Genomic DNA, 17,557 nt, shown 5'->3' on the forward strand with positions numbered 1-17,557 from the left:
AGAAGAAGACAAATAACCTTCAAAGGGTTCTTCCAGCATTCTATCATTCTATGAGTAATTTATCTTATTAAGATGTTTGGGAACAGATTGAAAAAAATCTCTGGCTATTTCTTTTCTAACTTGCTGAAATTCATTCAAGATAATAAGTCCTACCCCATCACTATTTTACAAAAATTAAAAATACCATCTACATTAATGTAATTCTCACAACTCTGTGATATTAATCATTTCATACAGATGAGAATATTTGAACTTCAATACTGAAGTTCAAAAAGATTATGGTGCCTTGGCCCAAAGCACCAAATTACTAAACAGCAGAGCCATTCTAAAGGAAAATCTAACCTATTAACAGCTCAGGATGACATTCACCCTTATTATATTAGATGCTGCCATGATAACAGCAACCATTTGTACAACACTGTAACTTTGTCACCTGTTCCCTAACTTGGTCCTCAGAACAACCTTGCAATAATAAAACAAGGGAAGTAATATCAGTCTGGCATCATTTTACAAATAACTAAGACTTGGAGAATTTAAATCACTTGCTCAAGGATCCTTACAAAGTAATGGCAATGTCAAGTCTCAAACAGAGGCCTCCTAACTCCAAGTCTAGTGTTTCTTTTGTCACTATATCTGACTGTCAATTACAAGTTTCTTTTGTCACATCTGACTGTCAATTACAACGTATCTTTGAAACATTTCTATGCCTACTCTGCTTAAACTTGTCTAAGTCTCAAATTCATTAAGTGTAACCGAGCTCATGAAAGCATTTTTATGCTTATGTATGGCATAATAACTTATGTTCCCTATATAGAATTGCTTTTAAAATATATTTGTCTAAGACTTTCAAGAAAACTCTCATCCAGATTTTGAATGATCAAGAATAAAGTGGCTAGTGATTAGAAAAATCCTTCTTAAATTCCAGCAAGGGAGAAAAAGGATGCCTAACTTGGGACTTTGTTGAATTATAAACCAACCTTCTCCTTACATTCAATTAATAGGACAGACAGTAGTACTGCCTACAATTCTGTCTTCAGTTCCTCTGAATCTTTCTACCAAATGCACTGCGATTACTGAATGATCTCATTTAGTAAACAAGCTTCTTGCCCCTTCATTAGGTCCAAATTTAAATTATAGCATAAAGACAAAGCTCTCTACTTGTGACTGACTTATGATAAATGCACTGGCTGGCCATGTGGCCTGATGAGGTTCTGGGATACAGAAGGGTCTTTTTTTGGACTTTATCAGTCTTAGGGCAGGCAATTTATTTTGAGTTAGAAAAATAAAATATAATCTTAGGCCATCTGGTTCTGTAACACACTGTATTTGTTTAGAAAGGTCACTGTTCTCAAGTTATTGAATGTTATCTCTGGAATTGACAGGAAGAGGGAAGTTTTTGAAAGAAGGCCAAGAATATTAAGGCACCGGATGTTAAGGTGTAAAACAGTATTTAAACAGTATTTAAAAGCTTGGGCTTTCATGCTAAACAGACCACAGTTCAAATCCTAGCTCTATCACTTACTACTTAAATGACCTTGGGCAAGTCACTATCTTTCTTAATCTAATTTTCTCCATCTATAAAATCTAGACAACACAATCTAGTGAGATATTGTAATGAGAAAATTATGCAATACCTATACATCACTAGCTCATACTCAAAATTTACATAATAATTTTCAGTATATTCTAATTTTTGTTTTGCCTGAAACCAAAATTTTCATTACTTTTATAAACACTTCTCCAGACAGCAAAGTGTAATTCCAATATAGAATCACAATTTGTGCTACATAAAATATACAGATTTAGAGCCTATCTCTAACAAAAACTTCAATCTATTGTATGCATTTAAGCAATATTCATTTCTTTATTAAAAATCAGATATGTAGCAGTTATTATTTTGTCAGTGAAATGGTTGAGTTACTGAGTCAGTGAAGAATGAATACTAGGCAATATCAATATCTGAACAACTTCGGGGGGACTAATACTGCTGTTTTATTGGACAACTGTTACAGTATCCTGATGTTGCTATACAAGTTATTCTCTGCACATGATGTAGTTTTCTATTAACATTGCATAGCAGTACTATGATCCAACTACTGCAGTAACAAGAGGATCCAGAGTTGACTTAGGCTATTTAGGCCCTTTCCTTTTGTGAGATTAGCAATGTGGTTTAAAATATACTAATAATTAAAACACACATAGAAAAGTAGCTCAATCAAAACTCCATCTAGAATGTTGCTGAGGAGTAACATATTCGATTCAGCAGGCCAGAATCTGGACTGACTTATATAACCCTTTAAAAATCTTAATGGTAGGCAAACACTTCATCTGCGGAATGATCCCCACACATAAGTGGATTTCCCAAAATCAAAGTAGGCACTATAAGCCAGGGCAAAAGCTGCAGTCTTAGGCTAGGGAAGAAGAGTTCCATCTGTTTTCTACTTCAAGTATTAGCTGCTACAGAGTTTCCCCTTTGGTGTCATAATAATAGGCACATATTTTTCATATGAACTACTGGGTTCTCTTTATTTCTCCACAATACTGACCTAAGAGATCTGAAAATCATTAAAAACAAATTTCTAACTCTGACGTCTAGCCAAGAAAACTACCTACAGACTAACAAAAGTCTAAAACATGCATACTGAATTAGGGGTTATAAAGATAAATGGATCCGAGAAATTTATAAGCCTATATAGAATACACAAGAAGCTCTCTTGATCAAGCTTCACTTACCCAGCTTGCTATGTAAACCCACATTGTTCATTTCCTCTCCAACCATACTGACAGATACCCACAGCATACTGAAAACTCACAGCCTGCAGGATTCTCTCTAGCATGCCCCTCAACACTTCTGCTCCCAACTGCTGAGCTGTATTCACCCAGAACAGTTTTTGTTCTAACGCTTCAATAGGGGAGTTTTATTGTTATTGTAATTAGCTAATTTAATTAAATATCACATAAACCATGAAAGCAAAAATAAAAGGTCTTGTATCTTTAAAAACAAAGTCAAATGCATTGAAAAGACTTGATAAAGGCAAGTCACTACAAAACACTGCTGTTGAAATAGGCAAAGATATGAGAAATATTTATAAAATTGAGTAAAATAATAAAATATAAAATGTTTCTCAAAATGTAGCATGGAAGTCAAGCATAGACTGTTGAGCCCCACCTTCCACAGTTTCTGATGCAGTAGGTCTAGAATAAAAGCAAAGAATTTGCATGCTATAAAATTTCCATGATGCTGCGGCTGCTAGGCTGGGAACCACACTTTGAGAACCACTGCTCTGCGACTGTCTCAGTTTTTAAACTAGATTAAAGAAATATGGCATAAACTGGATACGATTTGCTATAGATGCAGATTTATATAAGACTTGCAGTTCCAATCCGCAAACCTATATTGAAAAAAAGGCCCTTGGTACTAGTCACAAAAACAGTCTATTTATACGTTTTATATATTTTAAGTTAAAATGTTACTGAGAAGTATGCCACACTTTTATGACCTATTGTTTTAACTGGCTTTTTCTATTAATAGTCAAACTATGAGAACCAATTTCATCAGAAGAGATCCCTTGTCAAATACAGATCATGGAAGTACTACTGAAGTTTGAAAGTTCTTTTACCTTCATCACTTGCAAGGAGGAATCTCCATGATTGCCTTGTTGGTTGTAAGACTTCCCCAAAACACAAACTCACAGAAGCTCATAATATCAATGACACTTTAAAAAATAAAAGTCAAAAGGTTTAATATCACTATCTCCAATTTATAGTTGAGATTACTGACTCAGAAGAAACATATCTAAAGGTAAGTCAGCCAACAAGTGGCAGTCAAGATTCTGAATACAGATTTGTCTCCAAATAGTGTTGATTTTCCCCAATCATAAAATACTGCAGTATAATCTTTAAAAGAGTCAAAGACAGGTTTGCAACCATATACCATTAGAACCCTAATCAATCTAAATGTCTGCAAAACAGAAAATGACCCAAATGGCAGCCAGGTATGGTGCCTCATACCTGTAATCCCAGCACTTTAGGAGGCCAAGGAGGGAGAATCACTTGAGGCAAAGAGTTGAAGACCAGCCCAGGGAACACAGGTAGGTTCCATCTTCACAAAAAGTAAAACATTAGCTGGGTGTGGTGACACATGTCTATAGCTGTAGCTACTTGGGAGGCTGACGCAGGAAGATTATTTAAGCCCACAAGATCATCAAGGCTGCAGTTAGCTGTAATTGTGCCACTGCACTACAGCCTGGGTAACAGAGTGAGGGGAAAGAAAGGAGGAAGGAAGGAAGGCAGGAAGGCAGGAAGGCAGGAAGGCAGGAAGGCAGGAAGGAAGGAAGGAAGGAAGGAAGGAAGGAAGGAGGGAGGGAGGGAGGAGGGAGGAGGGAGGGGGTAGGGGGGTAGGGGGGCAGGGGGGCAGGGAGGAAAAATTGCCAAGGGTAAACAATTATGATAACTAGATGATATCAAGATGCTATCTTCATCTTGAACATAGTCATAAACATCATCTAGAGCTTAATTTATTAAGTGGTGAGAAGGATCATCAAATATAGAGCACTGGAAGGCAGCTAGTTTACCAGCATCGATGCAAAGTTTAGTATCTATGGACTGCTTGAAAACAGAGGAAGAGATGAGGCAGCACAGTGGCAGCAGTCACCATTAAGATGATGCCATTAAACCAAGTTTATCATTTTAGAAACTAGAGGCAGAGGCAAATGGCACCTTAAATCTGCCCTATAAGGTAGTGATATACTCATGTTGTATTATAAATTCCAGAAGAGAACCATACCTGTAAAACTATGAAGGAATCCATCTTTATATCTCATAAACCTATCAATACAAATTGCTGTATTCAGCTGTGTTTTAAATAATTGGAGGAAAAAATGTTACAAACCAAAACGCATTTATATGTGTTTTTAGACATGACTTTAATAATGCCTATTTATAGTTACTTTTAACCTTTCCTCTTTATTTCTTCACACCGATTAAAATTTACCATCAAGTGTCCTTTCATTTCAACCTGAAGGACTTCCTTTAATATTTCTTAGAGTTTGTGAGAATTCTTTCAGTTTCTGTTTATTTGAAAATTTCACTGTTTTGAAAAAGAGTTTAGCTAAACAGAGAATTACTGGTTGACAGTCTTTTCTTTCAAAGTTGAAAATGTCTTCTAGCCTCAGGGTTTCTCATAACTCAGCTATTAAGCCTGTTGAAGATGCCTTGCAACAAGTCATTCTTCTCCTGCTGCATTCAAGATTTTTCTTTAAATTCAACTATGATTGAGTCTAGGTGTGAATCACTTTGGGTTTATTCAACTTGGATTACAATGAGTTTCTTGAATGTGTAGTATAGAGTATTATTTTTCATCCAGTTTGGGACGTTTTCTGTCATTATTTTTTAAATATATTTTTCTGCCTCTTCCTCTTCTTCTGGGAATCCTATAATGCCCATGTTCATACAATATTTGATGGAGCCACATAAGTCTTTTGAGGCCCTGTTCATTTTTCTTCCTGATCCTCACACTGAATAATCTCTATTGACCTAACTTCAAGTTAAAAGATTCCTTCATTTGTCAATTTATATCTGTTGTTAAGCTCCCCTAGTGAATTTTTCATTTCAGTTACTATAAACTCCAGAATTTCCTTGTTTTTTAATAATTTATATCTTTACTGATATTCTTTCTCTGGTGAAATACCATTCTGATACTTCCCTTTAATTCTTTAGATGTGGTTTCATTTAGTTCTTTGAATGTATTTATAATAGCTAACTTAAAGACTATTAAGTCTGAAATCTAGGCTTCCACAGGGTCATATTTTTGTTAGCTAGCTTTTGGTTTTTTTTATGTTTTGTCTTCCGTGTATGTGGCATATTTCCTGTTTCTTTGCATTTCTCAATTTTTGTTGAAAACTGGACATTTTAGGTAATATATTTTGACAACTCTCAGACTGTTCCATACTTTTCCCCTAAATTTTTTAATCATCAGTGTGTTACTTTTCTTGATGCTGTTTATTTAGTGCTTTCGTGAACTAATTTTACAGACCCTGTATTCCCTGTAGTGCGTGACCACTTGAGTTCTCTGCTAGAATTTTTTTTTTTTTTTGGATCTTGTTTTTATTTGTAAGCCTGGCTTCCTAGAAGTCACTCCTGGACCAGTATCATGTAGTAGTGAAACAATGATCTTTTAGAAGATTTCCTTAAATGCCTTGACTATATGTCTTCCACCCTCTGCAAAGAAATCTTCATAAGAAGTCATACCTTCAAGCTTCGGGCAGCTTACAAATAGCACTGATTTTCACTTTCTCCTTACACAGTGCCTCAAGATCAGTCAGAGGTGACATTCTCTTTCCCCGGATCATTTCTGGGCATGTGTACAGACTTGCACATTGTACAGCCTTCTAAATACCCAGGAATATGCCAGAGCTTTCCCAAGTTCCCTATAGTTGGCTAATTCTCCAGAATTTCCTTTTAAATTCCTGGCCTCAACTGCAATCACAGCCTTAGGCAGTTGACATCTTGCCAACAGTTTGCTATTGTTTCAGTAACACCCTGGGGGTAAGCTTTTTCTTCCCCCACAACTGAGCTGAGTTCAGAGTCAAATCAAATATCCAATCACTCTCTCACAACAGAGTTTTCCCAGGGAGCTGCAATTTGGGACAAAATATTAACTATGCACTGGGGATGGTGCCTTTAATAGAGCTCCAAAAGTGGTCAGCTCTCTCCATTTTCTGGAATGCTGCCAGCTTTTGGATACACCTCTAAGCTGGAGAAAGAGATGAGAATAATCCCAAATTAAAATATCACCAACCCCACTGGTCTTCCCAAGAGTCATTAGTTTGCTTTTGGACAGATGATTTTCAATTCAAACTCTTGCTTAATTGCCAGAACTCTAAAATGCAGATTTTCATTATTTTACCCATATTTTTGTTGCTTATTATAAGGAGAGCAAGTCCTCACTCCACCATTCTGGAAGTTGATCAAGTTCTGTAATATTCTGAATCTAAAATTTTCATGACAAAAATATTTTAACCAAAAAAAAAAACCCAGTTTGATTTTTTTAAAATATATTTAAAATTCTTAGATTACTGATTCTTATCTCTAATAGAAACTTACAAAAAAATCTATATTTCAGTACTTAAATGAGAGTGAAACTGATTTATAATACAGGAAAAAATAACTGCATGAAAAATTTATCACATCTTTCCTGTTAACTAATATGTGAATGATCAAAAACAAAGGTGATTCTTGGTCTCAGAGCCACTCTCAGTCCTAAATGGCCTCTCAAATCTTTTGAGAACAACAGAATAAGTAAAAGTCGGGGGACAACCCAGTCCATCTTGTCTTACTTGGCTTATGGAGGCCAAAACCAACTAAATTCTGATAGTAAAAGATTTTTTTAAAACTTCAGAAAACTGGAAGGGAGAAACGACAGATAAGAATCGCACCCTTGACATGAGAGGCAACTCTATCTCTTGAGATTTCTCTGAAGATAGCCAGTACAGAGAGATTGAGTATACTTCAGATTCACCCAAGTATTGGCCAAAATCATGGGCTTCTGGAAGAGAAAAGAGTTCTTCCCTACTATTCCTTTTTTGTTAGTTGGTTTTGGCAAGCCAAAGAAAGACCAAAACTATCAAGGTAGGCCAAAAAAGTAAACACCTTTTAGCAAAGCTTTTATTTTCAAGAATATTGTTGCACATTCCTTTTGCTTTTGTACTGCTGTGTAAGAAACCACCCCAAAACTTACTGGCACCAACCAACCACCATTTTATTTGGTTATAATTCTGCAATCTGAGCAGGACTCAGCTAGGCAGTTCTTAGACTCGTCTTGCTAGTGACCATTCATACTACTGCTTTCAGCCAGCAGGTCAGAAATGAGCTCACCTAAGATTCTAGGTTGGCTGAGCGTCTCTCTCCATGTAATCTCAGAAATCCTCCTTCTCCATGTGGCCTCTTTTCCACTGGGTCTCTCTAGAATGGTCAGATTTCTTACATGATGATCCTGTCTCTCAAAAACAGAAAGGCCTAAGTTCTCAAGCCTTTTTGCACCCAGACCTGGAACAGCTTTAATTCCTTTGCATTCTCTTTGTTAAAACAAGCTACAGGCCCAACCCAAATGGAAAGGAAAGTGACTTCACAAGGGAATGAATGCCATCAATGTAACAGACAACTAAAACATTCAGACCAATGTTCAGATGACTGGAATGGGAGCAACAACAAGAAACTATAAAATGGCTAAAGCTAAATGAAGACTGGGCAATTATAGTCAGATTCTATTCTCTGCTCCTTCCCACAGTGAGAGTCAATCTAGGTTCACTGGGAATGTTAATTTTTATTTATTTATTTATTTTTTTTTGAGACAGAGTCTTGCTCTGTTGCCAGGCTGGAGGGCAGTGGCACGATCTCGGCTCACTGCAACCTCCGCCTCCCAGGTTGAAGCATTCTCCTGCCTCAGCCTCCCGAGTAGCTGGAATTATAGGCGCACACCACCATGCCCAGCTAATTTTTGTATTTTAGTAAAGACGCAGTTTCACCATGTTGGCCAGGATGGTCTCAATCTCTTGACCTTGTTATCCGCCTGCCTCGGGGGAATGTTAAGTGGAACCTGTTAATCACTTAAAAGCCATATGACCATGCCGGGCGCGGTGGCTCACGCCTGTAATCCCAGCACTTTGGGAGGCCGAGGCGGGTGGATCACGAGGTCAAGAGATCTAGACCATCCTGGTCAACACGGTGAAACCCCGTCTCTACTAAAAATACAAAAAATTAGCTGGGCATGGTGGCGCGTGCCTATAATCCCAGCTACTCAGGAGGCTGAGGCAGGATAATTGCCCGAACCCAGGAGGCGAAGGTTGCGGTGAGCCGAGATAGCGCCATTGCACTCCAGCCTGGGTAACAAGAGCGAAACTCCGTCTCAAAAAAATAAATAAATAAATAAATAAATAAATAAAAGCCATATGACCTTGGACAAGTCAATTATTCTCTCTAATCTGAAGCTACTGTATTGTAAAACAGGAAAAATTATACATGCCCTGGCTATCTAGTGGAATGCTGTAGAACAAATAAGAGCTTTGAAAACTGTAAACTTATACAAATACAAGGAAATGCTTTTACCTGACTGGCAGGATGGTAAGTATAATCAACCTAGCTAGGCTCCATTCTCCCTATTAATAAAATTATAATAATCATTATTAATTACCCTATATGCTAAATTACTACCACAGCAATAATATTATATATACTAGTGAGCTAAAATTACATTTTGTTACTATGAAGAATAATAACACTAACTACAATTTATTGTTGTCCAATTACATGTCACGTACTATTAGTTACTTTGGGTAACCTATAACTAACCCTTACAACAACCCAATAAGGTAAGTATTATCCCTCATTTACAAATAAAGAAACTGACACTTGGCTACTTTAAGTAACCTGCCCATAGTTAACAGAGCTAGTAAATGAAAAATCCATTCTTATTATCTAATGCATAAGAGGCACTTGATAAATATTCGTTGGCTAAATTAAAGAACAAATAAGGCCAAGGCTATCTGGCTTTAATGCAAAATCTTTCAAATATATCAAAGTAACTCTCTCTCACAATCCTTATTTTTATATAGAGCTATTAAAACTGTAATCGTAGCAAATGTATCTAATTAACATGAACAATTTCACCATCCACATCAACAAAATAGTTTCACATCTGAAAAGTACCTCTGTTTTTTAAAACATCTAATATTTAACCTATTTAATTAGTTATTTTGAATTATAATGATGTTATAATGTCGTCACATCAACTGGAATAAAACGCAAAAAAAAAAGACATTTACATATAAAGAAATCACTAAAACAAAAAGAATAATATTTTTAAAAGAAAAATAGGTGCATTATGGATAACAAATTTATAATATGAAGAGATCTTGAAATTTAAGAGGAGAAAAAGAAATTGCACAACAGAAAAAGACAGAAGATAAAATGGAAACTCGACAAAAGAAATATGAACAGCTAATGAATTATTTGTATTTTTGTCTTCGGTTATTGAAGAAATGCAAAGAGAAACGATATTTTTTTTCAACTATTCAATTGCCAAAATAAAGAAAAATTTAAAAGACTGATTATACCCAGTGGTCAGAGTAAACAAAGAAACAAAACATTAAAGCATTATTGTTGGGTGTATAAAATGGCACAACATTTCTAGGGAACAATCTGACAGTTGATAAAAATATTCTAAATGTATCCAGCATTTACTCAGCAATTCCATTCTTAGGAACTCATATAAAGAAAACAATTAGGGAGCTACACAAAGATGCACATACAATAATTAACCATAATGCCAAAATATTGTATAGGATACCACCCAAATGTCTAGGTAGAAAATAGTTTAAATACACAATACATACATACAATGTTAATAGAAATATAAAATGTTATTCATTACCATAAAAAGATATTTAAAATATGAGTGTCAAAGTAAAAAGCAAATGATGTGACACAATTTTCATAATGAAGTACACGAACTTTCATTTGTAGAAGAAAGAGAGCATACATGCACGAGCAGACGCACACCCAAGAGTGCCAGAGTGAGCACATATGCACTCACAGAGAGAGAAATCCCGAAGATGTGACAGTAATGCTGCAAGCAGATATGCAGTCATCTGTGAGCAGAATATATATATTTTTACTTTCTTTGTACGTTTCTGTATTTTCTGAATGCTTCCCATTAAGCATATGTAATTTTTAAAATTGTAATTTATTAAAATTATTTTCGTTTCAAATAATGTCAACTGTCATAAGCATGAACAGGTTCTGTGAACTTTGATGTTAATTACTTTTAATATAAAATACTGCCCAAAAAGCAGCTGATATGGATACTGAATGAAGAATTACATTTTATTCCTTTTTCACTGATGGATTCAAAATCATAAAACCCTCATAGTTGTTTCTATTCACACGTATTAGAATTGGGAATTTATTTTAAAACGTCACTTGAAAATGTAACATACATTTAAGTGTTACAAGTTACACTTAGCGTAAGTGTGCCATATTATAAGTCTCTGAATAACTTGCATATGTAAGGGCTTAGAGACTTTGATTCTGTAACTGAAAATATTCAGCATCATTTGGTATGTCCACTTGGGAGCTCATTGACTTATGCTTATTATTTACACAATATAATGGAAATTCTCAATTAGCCCTGGGTAGGCTATCCACAACCAATCTTGCTTTTGAGTTTAGTCATTGTTATCAAGAGTATAAGCAGTTTAGCTATTTGCTTCATCGATCTCTCAGCTGTTTATTTTGTATAATGCCAGGATTTAGCAAAAAGAAATACTTAAAATCAATTATTCAACTTGGATAGTGGATCAGCAGGCAAGTGGGTAGCTACTACTCTCAGGGCTGAGTCTGAATATCACCCCGATACACCACTACCCTACCCACAAACAGGAGACTTTGGGAAATGTTTAGGGTCATTTTGGTTGTCACAATGATGAGGGCAGACAAGTGACTGTAATGCCATTTTGGCCCAGAGATGCCAAATATGCCACAATGTGGGGTACCCACCAAGAACTATTCAATCTATAATAACAATAATGTCCCTGTTGAAACAGGTACCATTTTCTTGCTCAATGTTGTATTTCTAGCCTACTGCCTAACAGATATTAAATAAATATTTGTTGAATAAAATTAAAATATGCAATTTATGGCACTGAATGAGACACAGATAATATAAAGGAGGGAAAAGAAGTGACAAAAGAGAAACTAGACAGTTTTTTACCTCTACCTAAGACAGGCCGTAGTGGCTGGGCTCTATTATACTTAGGGGAACTCTCTAAAATCAGACACATTGATACCTAAGATACTTGTAAACGCACAGTAATTCACACCCAAATCCAGATTATAGATATCCAGGTATATGCCTTCCTCTATTAGTAAAGATCAGCAACTGTGTCAATTGAAGACATACATACCAGTGCCAATCTTGCTGTGGCAACACTGTAGTTTGGGAGTATGATTTCTGGAGTAAACTGCTGGGTTTGAGCAGTTTACTTTATACATGCTTTATACATGCATTACTGAATAAATTACTTGATGTCTTAACATACTATTTCTAAACTTGGCAATTTACCTAATGTCTTCTAGTATCAGTCTTCTCATTTACAAAATGGAGTAATGAAACAGGTTCACCACCCCCTACTCTAAATCTATGGGACAGATATATTTCACAACTCAAAATTTTTTGAATTTTATAAAGTAATCCCAAATATATATAACATCCCAGGTGAATATAGGGCAGCAACTTAAAATCATACACACTAATGTTTCTGTAGCCAAAAAATAATAATAATGTTCCATATGTAGGCTATATAATGACCCTTATGTAGCTTCACCTCATTTAGTTCAGGTTTTTCAGCCAAATTAGTTTGCTACAAACATAGAGACACATTTTCAAAACCTTTGAATTTCAGCAATGAATATAAAAAATCATGGATGTATAGTACCTACTTCCCTTGGAGAAAGCAAGTAAAAATTAAATGAGTTTATATAAGGTGCTTACCCCAGTGCCTGGCACACAATTAGCACTTAATAAATACTAGTTATTGTTATGAAATGTTAGCTAGCTAGTGTATGAAATACAAGACTACACAATGCAGCTAAAGGAGTCGGTAGACTTAAAGAGCAGGAGGGGGCCTGGGATGAGTAGTGGTCAGAGGGACCTAAGACAACTACACTAATCAAAATAAAACAAAATGAGAGTTGACTAACCATAAATTGTAAGAAAATAATATATCTGCCACAACTCTCAAGTAAACATTTACTTCCTTTTGATAAATGGGAGTTTCTCCAGCAGCTAATATCTTAAAACATTCAATATTTTCTACTTCACATGTAGTTTTCTACTTCCAACTCTATACAGCTTTCTTCCTGAAAGTGGATCAAGCTTTTGAAGCTTTTTAATCAAGGTAGGACCAAAACTGGTTTCTCCCTAAAGTAATAAAGCAATTAAGTTTTTGTCGCCTACCACAGCATACAGTAAAATTTGGGCAGTTAAATAGTAAACAAAGGCTGGGTGCGGTGGCTCACAACTGTAATCCCAACCCTTTGGCAACCCAAAGAGGAAGGATCACTTGAGGTCAGGAGTTCAAGACCAGCCTGAGCAACATAGTGAGACCTCCCCACCTCCCAATAGTCTGAAAAAAAGAAAGAAAGAAAGAAAGCTGGGCATGGTGGCACACCTCTAGTCCTAGCTACTTGGAAGGCTAAGGCAGGAGGCTGAAGCAGGAAGACTGCTGGAGCCAGGGAGTTCAAGGCTTCAGTGAACTATGATGGTATCGCTGCACTCCAGCCTGGGCAGCAGAGCAAGAGCCTGTCTCAAAACAAAATTAATTGAATTAAATTAACAGTAAATGCAAAAAAAAAAAAAAAAAAATACTAAACACTATTTCCCCTTGGAATAACTGAAGTTAAATCTGCCCCTATATCACCTCCCTGTTCTATTGGGTTTTTTCCTAATCCAATTTACTGGAGAAACTTTTACATTTATATAGGAAATGAATGAAACTATTACTTCTCAAGCACTACTCTGTGCCAGGCACTGGATTACATACTTTTCATATAACCTTTATTTAATTTTCACAAGTCTTCAAGGTAACAATGTCCTCATATTACATAAGAATATTGAATAAGTAAGTGAAACAACAGTCAAACTCAGATTTGACTGACTCAGAAAACCATGAGCTGCTTACATTAGACTACTTTGCCAAAGGATACTGCTTCATTCTCACATTCTTGACTAATTTTTTGCTTCCCTCTGTATTTGTTATCAATTATTTTTAAAGTGTACATAATATGGAATTTGTAATCTCTCTCAGAATAAAAGAATTTTAGTTCTTTCTATAACCCAAAATTTGAAACAAATTTATAATTTTAACCTTAGTTTATCTCCAAAAAACAATTTAAAACCTCCATAAATTACATATATCATCCTTAGTTATAAGAGCATATTCATAAATATGTATCATTTACAAGCATTATATTTCCAAGAAATTAGCAACAGAATTATAATCAAAGAACTTTAAACCTGGTAAAGAATTTAAGAATAATACAGATATTATTTAGATAAATTACTAACTATTCTGGTCATAAAAGAGACCTACCAAATAACCCTCTATGGCGTACTCCAGAACCCAGTGAACTTTTAGGGACTGTCTTCTATATGACAAATAAAAATCACCCTTTGTAAAAGCTTTCAAGGCAAAAATTTACGGCTCTCTTTAACATACTATGCTGCTTTATTGATTTTAGCTGGCAATTTGTAACACAGAGTAAAGAGAAATACAAATAAATCTGAAAACTAATTTTAAGATCTTTCCCTTCCTTTCCTATATTAAATAACTTCCAAGGCTCAAATCCTTTCTCACTGCTGTCAGTACCCGTTTTTTCTACCCTTTTCAGTGTCTCTCCAACTGTTTTATGTCAGAATAAACTATGGACAAAATAATCAAACTGTATTAGTCAGAGTGTTTAATTTAGCACTCCAAGAGCTCAATGACCAAGTTAAAGAAAAATAGTAATCACCAGCTTTTGGATATTAAACTCCAGAGTCATGTTCATATCTAAAAGTACAAAATTGTTAACACATATTCAATGTGCAGAATGCTATGATTTGACTCTAAACAATTACCTTGAATTTGTGTGATTAACTTCTAACCCTTATTAAATGTCATCATGTTTTTGATGGGCCACTGATAGGATTTATTTTCTATTTGCACATAAGTAATTTCATAGACTACTACAATAAGGTTTAAATATACATTTGGGTAAAGTGAAAACATATTTTGAAACTCATTATTATCAAAGACTCTAGAGTTCTATAATATGAAGAAGCCATGCCTAGAAACTAATACCATCACTCATAAATGCTATCATAACCTAGAATTTTCTTTTTTCTTTTTTAAATAGAGACAGGCTCTCCCTGTGCTGCCCAGGCTGGCCTCCAATTCCTGGGCTCAAGGGATCCTTCCACCCGGGCATCCCAAAGTGCTGAGATTACAGGCCTCAGCCACCATGCCTGGCCTAGAATTTTCAAAGTTCTATAAGTAGACAATAGCTTATGAAAATTACTTTTAACAACCAATGTACTTAATTAAATACCAAGCTTGGGACTGTAAAATCTGAGCAATATTTTAAGTTGTATAAAGAATGATAATGCTTACTAATGTAGCTTAATTCCAAGACATGCTATGTTTAATATAGGCAGTTTCTATTTTAATAATTTTTCGCATTTATATTTTTAAAACTATACTACTCTGTAAAGACTGTTATTGGCTCTGATGAAAGGCTAATAACTTGTGTATCCTGTGTATAGTATTAAGTCAGTAAATATTAGTTGGAAAGCAATAAAAGTAAAAGAAAACACCAAGAGTCAAATTTGTATTTCTAGATCCAAGATGCCATTAAAAAAAGCAGCACATAACCTTGACCACCACATCTAGCACCTGCAATAACAAAAAGAGAGGTATAGTCTACTACTCTAATTTATAGTCCTCACACCTAGGAAAGCAATATAGAGCAGCAGCTTTGAAACCCTGTCTCCCAATAAAGTACTACTCAGAATCCTAATTTAAAAAGAGATAAAAATGGACCTGCTCTGCTTCCAATCATCCCTCCAAAGGTATACCTTGAAACATTTCGGTTGAAAATTTTCAAATTATTAAAAACATAATTTAAAAATTATTAATATAGTGGATACAAATATTAGCGTAAGAGTCACAAGATCTGTAAAAATGTTTCTTGACCTCTCTGTCTTGGTTTCCTCATCCTTAATTTGGAAACAATTCCTTCCCCATATAACTTGCTGTTGGGAAAAGCTAAATTAAGATGCTAGACACCATAGAGCTTTGTAAAGCATGACCTTTGTATAGCAGGACCTATGACAATATGAGGCATATTATAATTACTGTTCCATATGCTAGGCAATATGTTTAAACAAACATGCTTCTTTTCCCACCACTCCCCTTCCCAAGGTACTTCCTTACTTCACATACCACAAATACATTTAATGTTACCAAAATGAAAAGAGGTTCAAAAATCAAATTAAAAGGGAAAAAGAGGGAATGAGAAACATACATAGAATTGTTCTCTATTGCTTTTCTCAGGGTAATTTAAGGTAAGCTCATTTCCTATTACTTTACCAAGTGAAGGACTTCACCAACACATCTATTGGTTAATTTCCTCTAAACTATTTTTGATATATTTGTAAGCACTTTTAATAAAAGTATACTATAGAGACGCTTTTCTCCAAATCCATTTTACAATTATTAAGTATAATGTCAATGTCCATAGTGAGATATCTTCAATCATGAAAACTGAGTGATAAGGGAAAAGAAGGTCTGAGTGGCTTGACATTTACTCAAATGGTTTGGGAAATATGATAAAATTGTAATATATCCTAGGAAAACTACTTAAAAGAGTTGGTACTAAGTCTCTTTAAATATACTATCTGTGATAAAGATTATTATAGCTCTTAAGCTGTAACTTCTATGCATACATGCAATTACTAACTATAAATAATGTTGTGAAGGACTTAGACACAAAACTATTCAGTTTATCTTTCAACCTTACATCCATAAAATTTTAAGAAAATGCATAGGGGAATTTTTGATGTACTCTACAGAGGACTTATGCAGAACCACAAGTTTGAAATGGAGGATACAGCTTCAGTTTATTTCTCTTAAGCTTTGTCTCTTAACTAGCAGGTTGAGTACTTATCTTCCCAAAGAAACTAAAGAGTATCCTCCATCCTCTGTTTAATGACTATTAAAACAGAGATCATACATCAGATTGAAATAAGGAGCACCTTATTCCCTGTGAAGACTGATGGATTCTATTTTATCATCCCATCTTTGATTGAAACAACATGAACACAATTTTTAGAACTTAAGAAATTAAACTCTAGGACTTAAAGATAAATTATTAACACTTTTTAAAATTTTACTAGATTAAATATGCTTACAAAAAAGTAAACCACATGATTACTATAAAATAATACCAATTTTAATCATACAGTCTTCATTTATTAAAAATTAAGAAACACTAAAATACCAATGTTTGATCATCCTCGATGGGCTGGCAATTGCATTTCAACTCTTTGGAAAGGTAAGGAAGTAATCTGGGTGCAAACATAACCTCAAAGACCAATGACAATGAACAGCTTATAAGTACTCACAGAAACCATGCCTCTCCCTCCGAAACACTTCCCACTTATCTACCCTACACTGACTCCTGCTCTTTTCACCTTTCTGAATGCCAGTGGAAGGCCTCTCTTTAAAGTATTGTTTGTAGCGGAAGCAGAAGTTCACACAAACAAGCTGCTGCATCTTCCTACATAGCCAAACTATTATTGAATAGGGGAATTATGACATCAGCAGTATGTTAACCAATTACTTTAACAAATAGTTAATATCTGCTGATAAGCATACTATCGTATCATTGGCTGAATTTCATAAAGTCAACTATTATTTTTCTACCTTTAATTGAAGCTTACTTTGATCTAGGCTTAATGCTT

The 17,557-nt window shown here is 35.0% G+C and overlaps 1 protein-coding gene across 7 annotated transcripts in view; it reads right to left on the reverse strand.

The window, feature by feature from the left end:
- RFX3 (regulatory factor X3) overlaps positions 1 to 17,557 on the reverse strand; it is a 295,708-nt gene that overhangs the window by 244,185 nt on the left and 33,966 nt on the right. The gene's annotated exons all lie outside the window — the stretch shown is intronic.

Source organism: Sapajus apella, unplaced genomic scaffold, assembly GCF_009761245.1.
Source record: "Sapajus apella isolate SASKATOON/1434 unplaced genomic scaffold, GSC_monkey_1.0 scaffold24, whole genome shotgun sequence".
Classification (NCBI taxonomy): Eukaryota; Metazoa; Chordata; class Mammalia; order Primates; family Cebidae; genus Sapajus; species Sapajus apella.